General features: G+C 37.7%; 1 protein-coding gene across 5 annotated transcripts in view; it reads right to left on the bottom strand.

Annotated features, from left to right (window-relative positions):
• The window catches only part of SLC25A14 (solute carrier family 25 member 14), a 132,187-nt gene extending 119,828 nt beyond the window's left edge, over positions 1 to 12,359 (bottom strand). For all 5 annotated transcript variants that reach the window (XM_077145899.1, XM_077145897.1, XM_077145900.1 and 2 more), the window contains exons 1-2: positions 11,876 to 12,359; positions 11,587 to 11,844 (exon numbers count right to left, since the gene is read on the bottom strand). The gene's annotated coding sequence lies outside the window, so the exon portion shown is untranslated. The remainder of the gene's footprint in view (positions 1 to 11,586; positions 11,845 to 11,875) is intronic.
• Positions 12,360 to 17,645: the final 5,286 nt, after the last annotated feature.

The raw sequence follows: 17,645 nt of genomic DNA on the forward strand, positions 1-17,645 counted from the left end.
GCTTTTTTATTTCTTTGCTTTATATATATGTTATACTATAAACAAAAACTTAAAAAAAAGAAAAAGGATTCTACATGGATGGACCTAGAGAACATTATGCTTAGTGAGACTAGCCAAAAACTAAAGGACAAATACTGTATGGTCCCACTGATGTGAATCGACATTAGAGAATAAACTTGGAATATGTCATCGGTAACAGAGACCATCAGGAGTTAGAAATAGGGTAAGATAATGGGTAATTGGAGCTGAAGGGACTCAGACTGTGCAACAGGACTGGATACAAAAACTCAAAAATGGACAGCACAATAATACCTAATTGTAAAGTAATCTTGTTAAAACACTGAATGAAGCTGCATCTGAGCTATAGGTTTTTGTTTTGTTTTGTTTTGACTTTACTATTATTACTTTTATTTTTGTCTCTATATTAACATTCTATATCTTTTTCGGTTATGTTGCTAGTTTTTCTAAACCGATGCAAATGTACTAAGAAATGATGATCATGCATCTATGTGATGATGTTAAGAATTACTGATTGCATATGTAGAATGGTATGATTTCTAAATGTTGGGTTAATTTCTTTTTCTCCGTTAATTAAAAAAAAAAAAAAAGAGAAGGGGTAATTGGAGCTGAAGGGATACAGACTGTACAACGGAACTGGATATAAAAACTCAGAAATGGACAGCACAATACTACCCAATTGTAATGCAATTATGTTAAAACACTGAATGAAGCTGCATGTGAGGTATAGGTTTTTTGTTTTTTTTTTTTCTTTCTATTAATATTTTAATTCTTATTCTGTTGTCTTTTTATTTCTTTTTCTAAATCGATGCAAATGTACTAAGAAATGATGAATATGCAACTATGTGATGTTATTAAGAATTACTGATTGTACATGTAGAATGGAATGATTTCTAATTGTTTTGTTAATTCTTTTTTTAATTAATAAAAAAAAATGGACAGCACAATACTACCTAATTGCAACGTAATTATGTTAAAACACTGAATGAAGCTGCATCTGAGCTATAGTTTTTTGTTTGTTTGTTTGTTTGTCCTGTTTTTTTATGTATTTTTTATTTTTATTTTTTCTCTCTATTATCATTTTATTTCTTTTTCTGTTGTCTTGCTATTTCTTTTTCTAAATCGATGCAAATGTACTAAGAAATGATGATCATACATCTATGTGATGATATTAAGAATTACTGATTGCATATGTAGAATGGAATGATTTCTAAATGTTGTGTTAGTTAATTTTTTTAATTAATAAAAAAAATGGGCAAAAGACTTGCATAGACACCTCTTCAAAGAAGATATACAAATAGCCAGAAAACATATGAAAGATGCACAATATCATTAGCAATTAGGGAAATGCAAATCAAAACCAGAATGAGATACCACTGCACACCCATTAGAATGGCTGCTATCAAAAAAATAAAAGGATAATAAGAAGTGTTGGAGAGGATGCAGATAAACAGAAACACTCATTCATTGCTGATGGCAATGTAAAATAGTGCAGCCACTATGGAGACAGTTTGGTGGTTTCTCAGAAAGCTAAGTACAGAACTACCATATAAACTGGCAAACCCACTTTTAGATATATACCCAAAAGAATTTAAAGCAGGGACTCAAACAGATTATTTGCACATGATGTTCATAGTGGTATTATTCACAACTGCCAAAAGATGGAAACAACTCAAGTACCCATCAACCGGTGAATGGATAAATAAGATGTGGTGTACACATACAATGGAATATTATTCAGCAGTAAAAAGGAATGATGTACTGATACATGCAACAACATGGATGAACTTAAAAAACATCATGCTGAGTGAAGTAAGCAGACACGAAAGGATAAATATTGTGTGAACTCACTGAGTTAAAACAATTAGAATAAGCAAGCTCATAGAGCCAGAATCTAGAATATAGGTTACCAGAAGATGGGGTGGGGATACAGAATGAAATGTTGAGGCTTAAAATATACAGGCTTCCTATTTGGAAAAAAAAAAAAAAAAGGATTCTACAAAGGTTCCATGCATAAGGGTAACTTTCGAGAAACCTACAGCCTCCAGATGGGTCCCTGGACCAGATAAGTCTGAAGCCTAGAGGGCCCAGCCTCTCCATAACATCAGATAGTTCCATCTTCCTACCCCATATTATCGACAGCCCCTTCTAACATGAAAAAGTTAGAATGGCCATAGCCGAAACACCCCTAAAGAGTGGGAGAAAATTTCTCTCTCAGCCAACATGGCAAGCAAACTCACCGCCCTCCCCGTCTCTACGTGGGACAAGACTCCCAGGGGTGTAAACCTCCCTGGCAACGTGGGACAGAAATCCTAGAATTAGCTGGGACTCAGCATCAAGGGATTAAGAAAATCTTCTTGACCTAAAGGGAAAAGAGAGAAATGAGACAAAATAAAGGGTCAGTGGCTGAGAGATTCCAAACAGAGTCGAGAGGTTATCCTGGAGGTTATTCTTATGCCTTTTATAGATATCCCCTCTTTAGATTAAGGGGTATTAGAGAGGCTAGAGGGAAGTGCCTGAAACTGTACAGCTGTGTTCCAGTAGCCATGTTTTCTGAAGATGAATGTATAACGATACAGCTTTCACAATGTGACTATGTGATTGTGAAAACCTTGGGTCTGATGCTTCTTTTACCTACCTTATGGACAGATGAGTAAAACATAGGGATTAAAAATAAAGAAATAATTGGGGGAACAAAAGTTAAAATAAAATGAGTATATTGAAAATACTAGTGAACAATGAAAGGGAATGATAAAGAGCATAGAAAAAATAGGGGAACAAAGGTTAAAATCTATTGAGTAGATGGAGTACTCGTCGTCATTGAGAGGGAGGGGTAAGGGGTATAGATGTGTGAGTTCTTTCTTTTTTCTTTTTATTTCTTTTTCTGGAGTGATGCAAATGTTCTAAAAAATGATCATGGTGATGAATATACTACTATGTGATGATATTGTGAGCCATTGATTGTATGGCATACATGGAATGTTTCTATGTTAAGAATGTTCATGTTTGTGTGTTGTTTTGTTTTGATAATACAAAATAAATTAAATAAAAAAGAGTGGGAGAAAGATCAAAGATGATGGTGGAGTTATACAGAGAAGGTAAGGTTAAAGAAATGAATATGATTGCTGAATCATTAAATTGATATTTCTTTTAGTCTCCAGTATCTTAAACCAGCTAGAAGTACAAACTTAAAATTGTGGAAGTGTAACCCATACCAAACTCTGAGATCCATTCTACAACTAATTGTTGTGCTATGCTTTACAATTTATTCCTTTTTTATATATATGTTATTTTTCACAAAAAAAGGAAAAAAGTCTATTGTGATGATAAAAAATATTTATTCCTTAAATAATAGGGGGAACAAGTGTTAAAATAAATTGAGTAGATTGAAATACTAGTGATTAAAGAAAGGAAATGCTAAGGGGTATAGAAAAAAATGGGGGAACAAACGTTAAAATATATTGGGTAGATGGAAATACTAGTAGTCAATGAGAGGGAGGGGTAAGGGGTATGGTATGTATGAGGTTTTTTTTTCTTTTTATTTCTTTTTCTGGAGTGATGCAAATGTTCTAAAAAATGATCATGGTGATGAATACACAACTATATGATGATATTGTGAGCCACTGATTGTACACCACATATGGACTGTTAGTATGTTAAGAACATTTGTGTTTATATGTTGTTTTTGTTTGTCAATAAAAAAATATTTATTCCTTCTAGCCTCCTATATTCTGGAGCAGCTAGAAGGAAAAATCTGAGATGATGGTATGGTAGCCCATGACAACTTCTGGGATCTGTCCTGTAACTACATGTTGAAGAGTGCTTTGAAAAATATTGCTTTTTTCTTTCTTTGCTTTGTATATATACTATATGATACAATAAAAGGTGAAGATGGAGTTATACAGAGAAGGAAAGGCTTAACAAACGAGTGTGATTGCTGAATCATTTTATTGATATTTCTTTTAGTCTCTAGTATCTTAGAGCAGCTAGGAGTAAAAACCTAAAATTGTGGAAATGTAACCTATCCAAACTCTGAAATTTGTTCTACAACTAATTGTTGTGCTGTGCTTTGAAATTTATTGCTTTTTTGTTTATATGCTATTCTTCACCAAAAAAAGAGAAAAACTGATGATAAAATATATATATTCCTTTCCCGGACCATGCACCAATTATATGTATATATAGTCCTTCTAGCCTCCAACGTTCTGGAGCAGCTAAAAGGAAAAATCTGAGATGATGGTATGGTAGCCCATGACAAATTCTGGGATCTGTCCTGTAACTACTTGTTGAAGAGTGCTTCTTTCTTTCTTAGCTTTGTATATATATTATATTACACAATAAAAAAGAACAAATAAATAAAGGAACACTTAAGCTACAAAAGAAAAAAAAAAAGTCCCTGCATCACCTCTGTTCTCTTACAGGTACTGAGTTGTCAAAAGTGCATGAAGTCAGTGGTAGAATTCTCACCTGCCATGCGGGAGACCCAGATTCGATTCCCGGTCCATGCACTTCCCAAAAAACAAACAAATAAGCAAAGCAAACAAAAAACAAACAAACAAAGCAAACAAAAAACGAACAAACAAAAATTCAACAAATGGTGCTGCAATAATGGGATACTCACATGAAAAAATAATGAAATGTGACCCCACCATTCAGCATACAAAAAAAAGTGCATCCCAAGGCATCTGACTGCACCCCAGTCCTGAGTCGGTGTGCAGAGGGTTGTTTACAAGCCTGTTTGTCAGGGCTGTGCCTGCTCAGAGCCCTGAACTATTCAACCCACATAAGAACAAATGCTAACTATACTTGTTTTTTTGTTTTTTTTTTAATTACTTCCCTATGAATGCAGGAAATTCAGGATTTAGTCTACGAATTGTTTCTCTGTGTGTTTCTTCATATGTATCATTTGCTTGCTCATTTGCAAACATAAATGGGCAGCGGCCATTTCCCTCTGGTCTTTTTCAGAAACTCTAAATTACTTGTTTGAACTATTTGTTTCTGAAAGGAATGTTTATCAAACTGCCACTACCTGCTGAAGATCCGGAAGGCGATCAGTGATGGGAGGAAAGAAGTGTTCATTAACTTCTCTAACTAATGCTGGTGCAGTAACGGCCAACTTGAAGCTGGAGGTCTTGCTTCTTTTTACTTTCTGAGGCTTGAAAATGCCAGAAATACTGTGTGTGCTAGGGCTCTGAGTGCCTATCAGAGGAAGTCTGACACTATAATTTTGGCATGGTATTGTGGAAATGTGGAACTATGGTCAAGAAACTCTGGCTAAAGGGATGGAATCAGCCCAAGGATCCATCAACATACAAGCGGGTAAACAAGCTGTGGTATATACGTACGATGAAATATTACGCATCTGTAAGACAGAATAAAGTGATGAAGCATGTAACAACATGGATGGGCCCTGAGGACATTATGCTGAGTAAGATTAGCCAGAAACAAAAAAACAAAATACTGTATGGTCTCACTGATCTGAACTAACGTTAATGAATGAACTTGGAGAATTTCAATTAAGAACAGAGGTCATCAGGAGCTAGAAATAGGGTAGAGATTGGGTAATTGGAACTGAAGGGATACAGACTGTACAACAGGACGGATTGTAAAAATTCAGGAATAGATAGCACAATACTTCCTAATTGTAGCACAATAATGTTAGTACACCAAATGAAGCTGAATGTGAGAATGACAGAGGGAGGAGGGCTGGGGGACACAAATGGAACCAGAAGAAAAGATAGATGCTAAAGACTGAGATGGTATAATCTAGGAATGCTTAGAGTGCACAATGATAGTGACTAAATGTACAAATTTAAAAATGTTTTTGCATGAGGAAGAACAAAGGAATGTCAATATTGCAGGGTGTTGAAAGTAGATGGTAATTCATATTTTAAAACTTTAACTTACATGTGAAGACTAAAGCAGAAAATGGTGAGAAAGGGAGAAAATTCAACTTCCCCCATTTGGAGAACTCCTGATATTCTCACAAGCAGTGAGGACAACCAAATCAATAAGCCAAGCCCTCAATCTTGGGGATTGTTCATGTGGAACTTATCTCCGCAAAAGACACACTAAGCCTACTTAAAATTAGGCCTAAGAGCCACCCCCAGAGAACCTCTTTTGTTGCTCAGATGTGGCCTATCTCTCTCTCAGCCAATCCAGCAAGCAAACTCACTGCCCTCCCCCTCTCTACATGGGACATGACTCCCAGGGGTGTAAACCTCCCTGGCAACATGGGACAGAAATCCTAGAATGAGCTGAGACTTAGCATCAAGAGATTGAGAAAGCCTTCTCAACCAAAAGGGGGAAGAGAGAAATGAGACAAAATAAAGTGTCAGTGGCTGAGAGATTTCAAACAGTCAAGAGGATATCCTGAATGTTATTCTTACACATTATATAGATAGCCCCTTTTTAGATTAAGGTGTATTAGGCTAGAGGGAAGTGCCTGAAACTGTAGAGACTTGTCCCAGTAGCCATGTTTCTTGAAGATGATTGCATAATGATATAGCTTTCACAATGTGACTGTGTGATTGTGAAAACTTGTGTCTGATGCCCCTTTTATCTACGGTATGGACAGATGAGTAAAACATAGGGATTAAAAATAAATAAATAATAGGGGGAACAAATGTTAAAATAAATTTAGTAGATTGAAATGCTAGTGATCAATGAAAAGGAGTGGTAAGGGTATAGAAAAAAATAGGGGAAACAAAGGTTAAAATATATTGGGTAGACGGAAATACTAGCAGTCAATGAGAGGGAGGGGTAAGGAGTACAGTATGTATGACTTCTTTTCTCTTTTTATTTCTTTTTCTGAATTGATGCAAATGTTCTAAGAAATGATCATGGTGATGATATTGTGAGTTTTTGATTATATACCAAGAATGGAATGACCATATGGTAAGAAAGTTCATGTTTGTATGTTGTTATGTTTAAATTTTTTTTAATTTAAAAAAAACAAAAACAAAAAAGAATGTATGTGCTTGTACGTTGTTGTATCAATAAAAATTTTTAAGAAAATAAAAATATAAAACAACTCTGGCTAGCCAGGTATCTTCAGAAGAGTGTGGTAGTCATCATACAGAGACTTCCCTTTCCGGAAGTGAGGCTATGTGGCTGACTCATAAAAACAGACTTGAAATAACTGTAAACCCCACATCTTCATTTTCATCCCAGATCAGATTGAGGGTAAAGCTCAGAATTGTAAGGGCTGGCCTGAGCCGTTGGTTTCAAAAAATACTATTCAAATTAAAGCTATTTTTCCTCCAAGTTTTTTTTCTATATAAAGTTGTAATTAAGTTTGGTACTTATTAGGATTAACATTCTCCCACCCCACCCCTCACTGAAATTTGTGGATAAAGATTTAAGACTTGGCTCTGAGGTTACCAGTTATACAATTATTTTGTATATGAAAGTTCATATTCAACTTCTTTGTTCATTAAAATCCTTACAGATGGGCGGGCGATGGTGGCGCAGTGGCAGCGTTCTCGCCCGCCATGCCGGAAACCCGGGTTCGATTCCCGGTGCCTGCCCATGTAAACAAACAAAAACCCTTACAGATGTGGGGGGGGAAATTATAATTAGAAGGCTCTTCTTCACCTACACAAGAAATTTTTATCTTGAAAACTCCTTTACTCCCTAAAATTATAAAAGGAAAGTCATTCTCTCAACTACTCAAAATTCCCTATTTTGTTTTACGCACTGTTTGGACTGGTTAAAATATTAGAGTGAGTTAAACTATCTTATGAATAAATGCAATTGGTATATAATTTGGAGTACTAAAAGTTTTATTTTTGAACATGTTGCTTCTAATTGCGATTGATACATCATATAATCTGCCTCTTTCCCAGACAGAATACTTGGAAGTTATTTTTCTAAGACTTCCAGACATGGGTCTTTTCTTTAGGAAGAAAATGAAGCAATCTCCAGAGGGAAACCAGCAGGGATTTTTGCCACATATTTCCTTTAAAACTCAGTTCATATATATTTTAAAGGAGTGTAAATCAGATTCTGTGAGGTAAAGGTGATGTTGGTCAAAATTCATTAAGTAAAAGTAGCTGCAATTCATAAGCATATATATTTTTAAATCCCTTATTCTACAGAACAGTTGATACGGGAAGTTATTGGACCCTCAAATTTTCAGGACCTCAGGCACGGGATGCTTAAGCAGAACTCAGTGTGCTTGAAACTGTGGAGAGTTTACATGTCCTGCTCCCATTCATACTTTTATAACAAAGTATAAAGCTGGTATACATGCGTTCATATATGCAGACATGTTAATTTCCTTCGTTTTGTTCTTTTTGCTAATTTTGGGAAGAGAGGGGTATGTGGATGAGTAGCATTGTCAGATAAAATACAAGACATGCATATACTAAAGAATTATTCGTTGTTTATCTCAAAATTCGAATTTAACTGGGTGGCTTGTATTTCTATTTGCTAAATATGGCAATCCTATGGATAAGTAGAGGGTAATGGTGACTGATCTTTCAAAATTAAAAGGAAGCCCATATTGTATATTGTAAAGCAGCACTTCTCAAACATTAATGTACATACTAATTTACCTGGGGTACTTGTTAAAAAGCAGATTCTGATTGTGCAGTTCTGGAACAGGACCAGAATTTCTGGATTTCTAATAAACTTCCAGTTGATGCTGATACCGTTGGTCTGTATACCACAGTTTATACAAGGTTGTAGAACACATGTTATTTTTTCTGGCTGCTCAGCATCTGAATTCACTTTCTGCACGTAAGAAATTCATCAGCATGAGTCTTGGAAGAAAGTAGAGCTAGATTCCCACTACAGAAACTGACTGAAGTTGTCAAGTACTTTACCAGCCTCCCTTGCAGCCTGAATTCAGGTGTATGACCTACACTCAACCAATCAGAAACTCCTGCTATATAGTGATTCCCAAAAAGCCTATGGCTAGGAACAAAGCCAGTGGTGCTGAAAACCAGATCTTTGAAAGGATCCTGAGCAGACGGTAAAATCCTCCTCAAGCCTTTCACACAAGTCCTTAATTAAAGAACCTGCATAGCAACTTGAGGTAGGAGCTAACGGCACCTAAAGCAAGATAGCAACTTGAGTTCTCTCTCTTGCAACAGCCACAGATATGGCCAAATAGAGTTCCCAGGGAAGTGGTGGTTTGCAGAGGAATGAGCAGAGTACAGCACATTCAGCAACATCAGTAACAGCGTCTTCTCACCAGACTGATTCTGCAGCCTGGTTTAGGGCATGGTTGCACAGCTCGGAGCATGGTTCTCAAAGCTCATAATAAATCTGTGAGCCTCTCAATTCCTTTTCTACTTAAATCACTGAAAACTGATATTTGTTGCTTGGAATTAAGGAGTCTGATCAAGCCAAATAGAGTTCCCAGGGAAGTGGTGGTTTGCAGAGGAATGAGCAGAGTACAGCACATTCAGCAACATCAGTAACAGCGTCTTCTCACCAGACTGATTCTGCAGCCTGGTTTAGGGCATGGTTGCACAGCTCGGAGCATGGTTCTCAAAGCTCATAATAAATCTGTGAGCCTCTCAATTCCTTTTCTACTTAAATCACTGAAAACTGATATTTGTTGCTTGGAATTAAGGAGTCTGATCAAGCCAAATAGAGTTCCCAGGGAAGTGGTGGTTTGCAGAGGAATGAGCAGAGTACAGCACATTCAGCAACATCAGTAACAGCGTCTTCTCACCAGACTGATTCTGCAGCCTGGTTTAGGGCATGGTTGCACAGCTCGGAGCATGGTTCTCAAAGCTCATAATAAATCTGTGAGCCTCTCAATTCCTTTTCTACTTAAATCACTGAAAACTGATATTTGTTGCTTGGAATTAAGGAGTCTGATCAAGCCAAATAGAGTTCCCAGGGAAGTGGTGGTTTGCAGAGGAATGAGCAGAGTACAGCACATTCAGCAACATCAGTAACAGCGTCTTCTCACCAGACTGATTCTGCAGCCTGGTTTAGGGCATGGTTGCACAGCTCGGAGCATGGTTCTCAAAGCTCATAATAAATCTGTGAGCCTCTCAATTCCTTTTCTACTTAAATCACTGAAAACTGATATTTGTTGCTTGGAATTAAGGAGTCTGATCAAGCCAAAGTGTCTGCCAGAGGCTAACAGGCTTGCCGGGCCCATCAGCTGGTGGTACGTGTATGGGATGCTATCTAGGTCACCACTCAAGGTAATCTTTGTCTCAGAGTAAGAACTATTCTGAAAGAGAGGCAACCTCCACTTATAGGAAGAGCATCTACTTCCCTAAATACACCACTGTATCTCCTCTTTTATTATTACCTCTTCTAATGACTAAATGACCTTATCTTCGTTTAATAGGGCTAGATTCATATGCTAACCTTACCACTAACTATTATGTGACTTTGAACAAATCCCTTAGCCTCATTCTCCTCAGCTGTGTAAAGGGGATAGGACTACATGCTTCTATTATTGCATTTATTCACATTATATTAAACTATTTGGATTTTTTACAACTTTACTGAGATATAAATTACATATAATATTAGTGACCTATTCCAAGTGTACAATTCGATGGCTTTTAATAAAGTTACCAAGTTGTGTAACCATCATGATAATCCAGTTTTGAAATATTTCTATCACCCCAATGAGATCCCTCAGGCCCATTTATAGTTAATCTCATTCCCATGCCTAGCCCCAGTCAACTGTTAATCTACTTTCTGTCTCTATAGATTTGCCTTTTCTAGGTATTTCAAATAAGTACAATTATACTTATTTGTTACACAAGTTTTTTCCTTCTATGTAATGAGTTCCCAAAAGGCCTCTGTTTAAAGAACAAAACCAATGATACTGAAAACAGGATCTCTGAAAAGAGCAATAAAACTGACAAACCACTAACAAATCCAACAAAGAAAAAAGAGAGAGACGATACAAATTGCCAATATCAGGAATGAAGCAGGGGATATTAATACAGACATCAAAAGGTTAATAAGAGAACAATGCAAATAACTCTATGCAGATACATTTTAGAATTCAGATGAAGCAGAACAATTGTGCAAAAATCAAAAACAAAACTCACCCAAGAAAGAGAGTGTGAATAGCCCTATAATTATTAAAGAAAGTTAATTTATAATTAAAAACCTTCTCAAAAAGAAATCTCCAGGCCCAGATGGTTTCACTAGATAATTCTACCAAACATTTAAACAGAAATATTATCAAATTTTACACAATTTCCTCTGGAAAATAAAATACCAAGTAACACTTCCCAATTTATTTAGGAGGCCAGAATTACCTTTATATCAAAACCAAGGATAGTACAAAAAGAGAAAACTACAGACCAATATCTCCCATGAACTTAGACACAAAAATCCACAACAAAACACTAGCAAACCGAATTCAATAATGTATAAAAATACGATACACCACAAACAAGTGGAATTTATTCCAGGTATGAAACACTAGTTCACCATTCAAAAATCATTCATTGCCATCCACCCTATCAACAGGCTAAAGAAGAAAAGTCGTTCGCTTATAGCAATAGACCAAGAAAAAGCATTTGTCAACTCCCATTCCTCCCCCCCCCCCCCCAAAAAAAAAGCTCATCATCATACCTACGGTGAGGGACTGAACGCTTTTCCCAGGGAAGGATAGTCCAGTGTTTGGCCGGGAGGAGATGCTCTGGGACCCAGGACTACCGGCGGTCGCTTCTTTTGTGCCCACCCCGATTTCCCGCTGCGGCAGCCTGAGACCAGTCCAGCAGGTTCGGGGAAATTACTATTTGTCCTTCCACGCTCCACTCGTGGTGAGGGGCGAAGGGGCGGAAATGCTGGATCCGCAGCCTTTGTCAGTGACAAATCCAGAACTCACGCCTGAGGACAATGACAAATCCAGAACTCACGCCCCTAGGCACTCTCCCTTTCCCACTCCGCGTTCCCAGGAGTGTTTCATCTCCCGGCCTCCTTCCGGTTCCGGCCTGGAGCTCGTCTTCTGAGCATCTTGATGTTCTCAAAAGTGAAAGTGAAGTAGAGGAAAAAGTCAAAGTGCTCCTCCGGGAAAGTAGCAATTAGCATTTTTTTTGTCAAGATCAATGCTAATGTTCCATCACCGTCCAGACTTTCGTAACAAAGATTTGTAACACGCCTTACAAAGAGTGATGTAAAGGGGACTTCTGGTTGAGGAGGAAAAAAGAGGACCTCCCTCCTGGTTTTCTTGAAATTGGATCAAGATCGCTTTAGACAGTCTTGTGTGTTCTCTATTAAAAGGATCCTGAAACTTGAGGATTTCTCACTTGGTTTTCAGCTATGATCCATTGAGGACACTTGATATATCTTTCCATTTTTCTATCTGGAAAAAAAAACAGCACCAGTCTCTGTTATACACATTTTCATTCTTATGAGGTCACAACAGATATGTGTGCTTGAGGGAGAAAATACCGTACTGTGTCTTGTTTTCGCTCTTAAGAATGTTGCAGACCCTGAGGCCCACGATGTTGCTGAATGATTGCTCTGTGTGATTAGCAGGCTACTAAGAGAGGAGGAAGAATCTGCATTTATGTATCAAAACAAATACATAAATAGATATCAGAACAATGGCTTGAGCGACCAGGAACTTAATGGACCTTCCAAGCTGTGCTGTAGATACTTTATGAGATCTTGGCAAAGTCAAATCATCTTTTTGTGTCGTTTCTTCCTGATAAATTGAATTAAATAAAACCATTCTTACCACTCCCTATCTCACAACTATGTTATAAAAATACTCTGATGCAGTTTCCAATACCTTAGAGCAGCTAGAAATAAAAACCTAAAGTTGTGGAATTGTAACCGTACCTAACTCTGAGATCTGTTCTACAACTAATTGTTGTGATGTACTTTGAAATTTATTGCTTTTATGTATATATATTATTTAAAGAGAAGGAGGAGTATTAGTTTAAATCTTGACAAACATACAAACGTGAAGAGAAGGAGAAGTATAATAGAGAACATAGGATTTAACAAATGAGTAGGAACATAGGATTTAACAAATGCTGAAGCATTATATTGATATTTCTGTTGGTTTCTAGTGTCTTGGAGCAACTAGAAGAAAAACACAAAAAATCATGGAACTGTGATCTGTACCAAACTTTAAAATCTGCTCTATAACTACTTGTTAAAATGTACTTGGAAATTTATTGCTTTTTTGTATATATGTTGTATTCATAATAAAAAAAGAAAAAAAATACTTCGATAATTGAAGTTAATCAAATGTTCACAACTGACCATTTCTTACTCTTTGCTTTGTCTTGGCCAAACTTTAGTCAACCTTCTCCCCTCCCCACAGACGCCTGAACTCTGCTTGCCCCCAAGCCTAAGAAAGTATTAAAATGCAGAACATGCCCCTTTATCAACTTAGTTGGAGAATCTGCTGACCACAGGAAGACATATTTCCTGCCAGACCACCCCTCTATCATGCCCTCTTGCTTGCCCAACTTCCGTTTTGCTAAGGTCTGCTTACCCCTCCCTATAAAAGAAATGCCTTTTGTACTTGCTTTTGAGATGCTTGTCATTCCTGAGTTCTCAGCATTCTTCCTATTGCAATAACTCTTCCTGAATAGTCTTTCCTTATCTAAGTCCGGATTTGTTTTTATTGACAGGGAGAAGTATTGAAAATTTTGTTGTTTGGGAAGAAAGTAGTGGCAGTTGAAAATCACTCTCTGGATGGAAGATTCTGTAAAAGGATGTCATTTGACCTTCAGCTTGGAAGCCAATCATTTCAATTAAATTCAGTATATATCTGTTGAGCACTAACTGTGCTCAGACAATATTCTGGGCTTAGTGCTATGTGACATTCATAGAGATTATGATCTAGTGGAGTCATGCCACTCCTGCATATGCAAACCTTCTTCTCTGCCTATGCCAGTTCCAATCTTGAGTCTGGACCATTTTCATCCTCTTTCTACTCATACTCAAAACCCACAGAGCATTGCTAAGTACAGGCACAGGCACAAAACGGTGCTATAGCTGGGGCTCCTCGTTTGAGCCTAAAAGCTGTGACCTGGGGTTCAGACATATATGTGTATGTCTTTGGAACTCATGGGGCAATGCCACAGAAGCCCATTTACTCGAGTGACTGAGGAACTACATCCTCCAGGAAAAAGGAGCCAAACACAATGAGCCTGAGGAACGACTCAGTCAGAAGGGAGAGATCCTACTGAGTCCAGTCCTGTGTCTTTCCTGGCCCTTGTGTAAGTCCAATAGGAAGTGGGGGTGGGAAGGGGATGAAGGAGAGAAAAAGGAACAGAGACTATAGGTGAAAGGTGAAATATCTATTTCAAACTTTACAAATCACACACTTCACATTCATAACACGTGCTCTCACTTCCTACTTTAAAAAAATCAAGGTATCAACAAAAATGCCAGCATCAGAATACCTGATTAGGGGTGATTTTAAAACAAATAAGAAATGTTATTATCTCATAAAATAAGTTTTGGGGAGAATGGCTCCAGGTTTAGTTCATTGAATACTCGATGATGTCATCAAGGACACAAGTGGATTTCTTCTTTCTGCTGCCACTTTGAGTATGATGGTAATATCTTCCGCCATCCCCCATCATGGCTGCACCATGGCATCTGCATTCCTAAAGATCAGATGTAGACAGGGTGCACCAGCAAAGAAGAGAGATGTTGCCTCCTGTGGTGATTTGAAGCTATATTACCCCAGAAAAACATGTTCTTAAATTTAATCCATTCCTGTTGTTATGAACCGATTGTAAGTAGGACTTTTTGATGAGGTCACTTCAGTTAAGGTGTAGCCCACCTCAATCAGGATGGGTCTTAATCCTCTTACTGGAGTCCTTTCTAAGTGGAATGAAATTTAGACTGAGAGAGAGAGAAAGCCACAGGGAGCAGCCAGAATTTCTCTGAAATTCAACAGAGAAAACAGAGAGGCCAGGAGAGGATGCCATGTGTATTACCATATGACAGAGGAGCTGAGGACCAAAGATGCCAGCAGCCAGGCCCAGAATACCAAAGTCTTTGGGGAAAAAAACTTTCGCCTTGATGATACCTTGATTTGGATATTTTCCCAGCCCCCAAACCGTGAACTAATAAATCCCCATTGCTTAACCTGACCCTTTTCATTGTATTTGCATGAACAGCTTAGGAAACCTCCCATACCTGCCAACTTCTGGCTTTCTCAAATAAAGAAGGAAACCCCTTTCAAAGGCCTATAGCAGAATATCCCTTGGGTCTTCTTGAGCAAGATAGTGTCACATGCCATCATAAACTAATTCCTTGTAAGGAGAATGAAACTAATTGTAATCCACCCTGCATGTTGGGGAGGGAAACCACCTTCCTAGAGCACGTGTCAGGGTATGCAACAAGTAACATCAAATCTTGCCAGAAGGAAATAAGGAAAAGTGGCTGTGGCTTAGGCCCCAAGAAGTTCCTTCACCTACCTTCTCCACCATTTTGAAATGGTTCTACATATTACCCCCTCCTACAAAGCACTTCTGAATCTATCTCTAGTCATCGCCTCTAAGTTCTACCTTTACTCATATTCTTTCTTTACTATCTCAATTAGAACTGGTAACTCTCCCACCTCCTTTCAAGACCAGGCCCTTCTATCTGATTGATCCTTGACCTTGCTCTTGTCTTGGCACCTCACAGTGGTCCCTTAACTGCATGCAGTTACCTACAGGCCATTCCACCTGGCACTCCATTAGTGATAATCAGAGGAGATCTGAAGCCCCTTTGTGGTCCCAGGAAAATCCAGATTTAGAGATACAAGAACACTTCCAATTGTGACCCATACCCAACTCCAAAATCTGTTCTACAACTAATTGTTGTGGTGTGCTTTGAAATTTATTGCTTTTGTGTGTGTGTATATATATATATATATATAAAATGTTATTTTTCAGAATAAAAAAGATAACAAAAACACTTCCAAGTGGGGTGAGGGTGGGAATGCAAGGACCAAGAGCATGCCTTATTTTTTCCTACTAGGATTCTTTTTTTTTTTCCTCCTAGGATTCTATACACTGCATTTATCTCTCCAAATCCAGGCAATGGGAGTGCCACATGGTATCCTCAGCCACTTGGCTGGACTCTGCTTCCATTCCCTATCCACCAGTCCCAACTCCCTGGAGACTGGGTTCTATTCTAATTTTCTATGCCCCATCCTGGAGGAACTCTGAGAATGAATTGGCTTAAACCTGAAACTTGTTTCATTTCTTTCCTACACTCCCATTCATTCGACAAATATTAAACTCTATTCCAAGCACTGTGCTGGGTGCTAGAGGAATATTGATGAATAAGCCAATGTCTTCATGGAGCTGATGCTCTGGTGGGGGACCTTTGTCTCTCCCACAATGCTTGGCTCGAAAGTCAAGGCTTTCTCACAAGGACCAGAGTGGAAATAGAACATAACAGCTATGTTGAGTTATTAACTTAATACAGTGTAACCCATGTTTTAATCCTTCACAAACAACTACTATTATTAGTCTACATCATTTTTGATCTTTACACAGCATATAACATATCATGTTTTTCACTGAGGCATTTATTTCATACAATTACAGTTCCCAACAAGATAAACACCGTATAGGGCAATGTATTTGTGATACAATGCACTTTATTAATGGTATGCCTTATCAGCTGAGCCACCTAGGCCAGGGATGGATGATTACAGCAAAAATGGAGCTGCCTGTATCTGATGCAGGTTTGTGTATCATCATCATTACCTTTTCTCTGCTTACAGTTAAGAATCTGACAGCTCTTATTCAGCAGAGTGGCTTGTAGATGCATTGTCAGGAGATTAAAAAAATTACTGTTACCTTCCTTCTTTGTCAACACTCGCTTAAGGATATATAGTAAAATGAAATTTTAATGGTTTTTTTTTTACATTTCAAAAATCTCCCATTTTTTGTTCCCATTTTCATGCTTATTTAAAAAAAATAGATGCTTTAAAAACCTTCTACACTCTGTGGAAATATAAAACGAATTTTATATTTTTCTACTAATAGTATTTCTGCTTCAGATGGTATCATGGATTCTTGGTGACTAATTTATCCTGGCAGTATCTGGAGAGGGAAGTAAACCAATTTGTATTGCAGGTCCTCAATTATGAATCCAAGAACGTGGATGTAGCAGAAAGGAAATGAGAGCATTTAAATGAAGAACCTCAGTTAATCTGAATGAATTTCCTTAGCACCTCTGTTCAGGGTAAGCAACATAAGAGCCTTAATCCCTACTGTACTCACAACAGAGTACATGACCTAAGCAAGGCAGATAAATTAATCTCTGTGTCTTGGTGTTCCTGCTTTCACAAGAGACCTGTAGTACACCTGTACTTGGAGTTCAGGAGAAAAGAAAATTACACTCTTTCTGAAATGCACCTGCTAATTATCAATTATCAAGAGACATTCATGGGGGGGTTGCAAGGCTCAAGAAATCTTTGTTGCATGAATGAATAAGAAGATGAATGGATGAGTCACCTACTGTGTGCCAGATCCTGTGTTATGGAAGAACTGAGATGCATCCCTGTCTTCACAGAATTAACTATCTAGTGAAGTCAGTTAGCAGTTTAAGGTAGTAAATGCCATATGACTGTTGTACTCCATCATCTTCAAACCATCATGTCCAGATTTTCACCTTCACTATGAATTCTTTCTGAAAATTGATCTGCTTGACAAATA

Source organism: Tamandua tetradactyla, chromosome X (genome assembly GCF_023851605.1).
Source record: "Tamandua tetradactyla isolate mTamTet1 chromosome X, mTamTet1.pri, whole genome shotgun sequence".
Taxonomy (NCBI): Eukaryota; Metazoa; Chordata; class Mammalia; order Pilosa; family Myrmecophagidae; genus Tamandua; species Tamandua tetradactyla.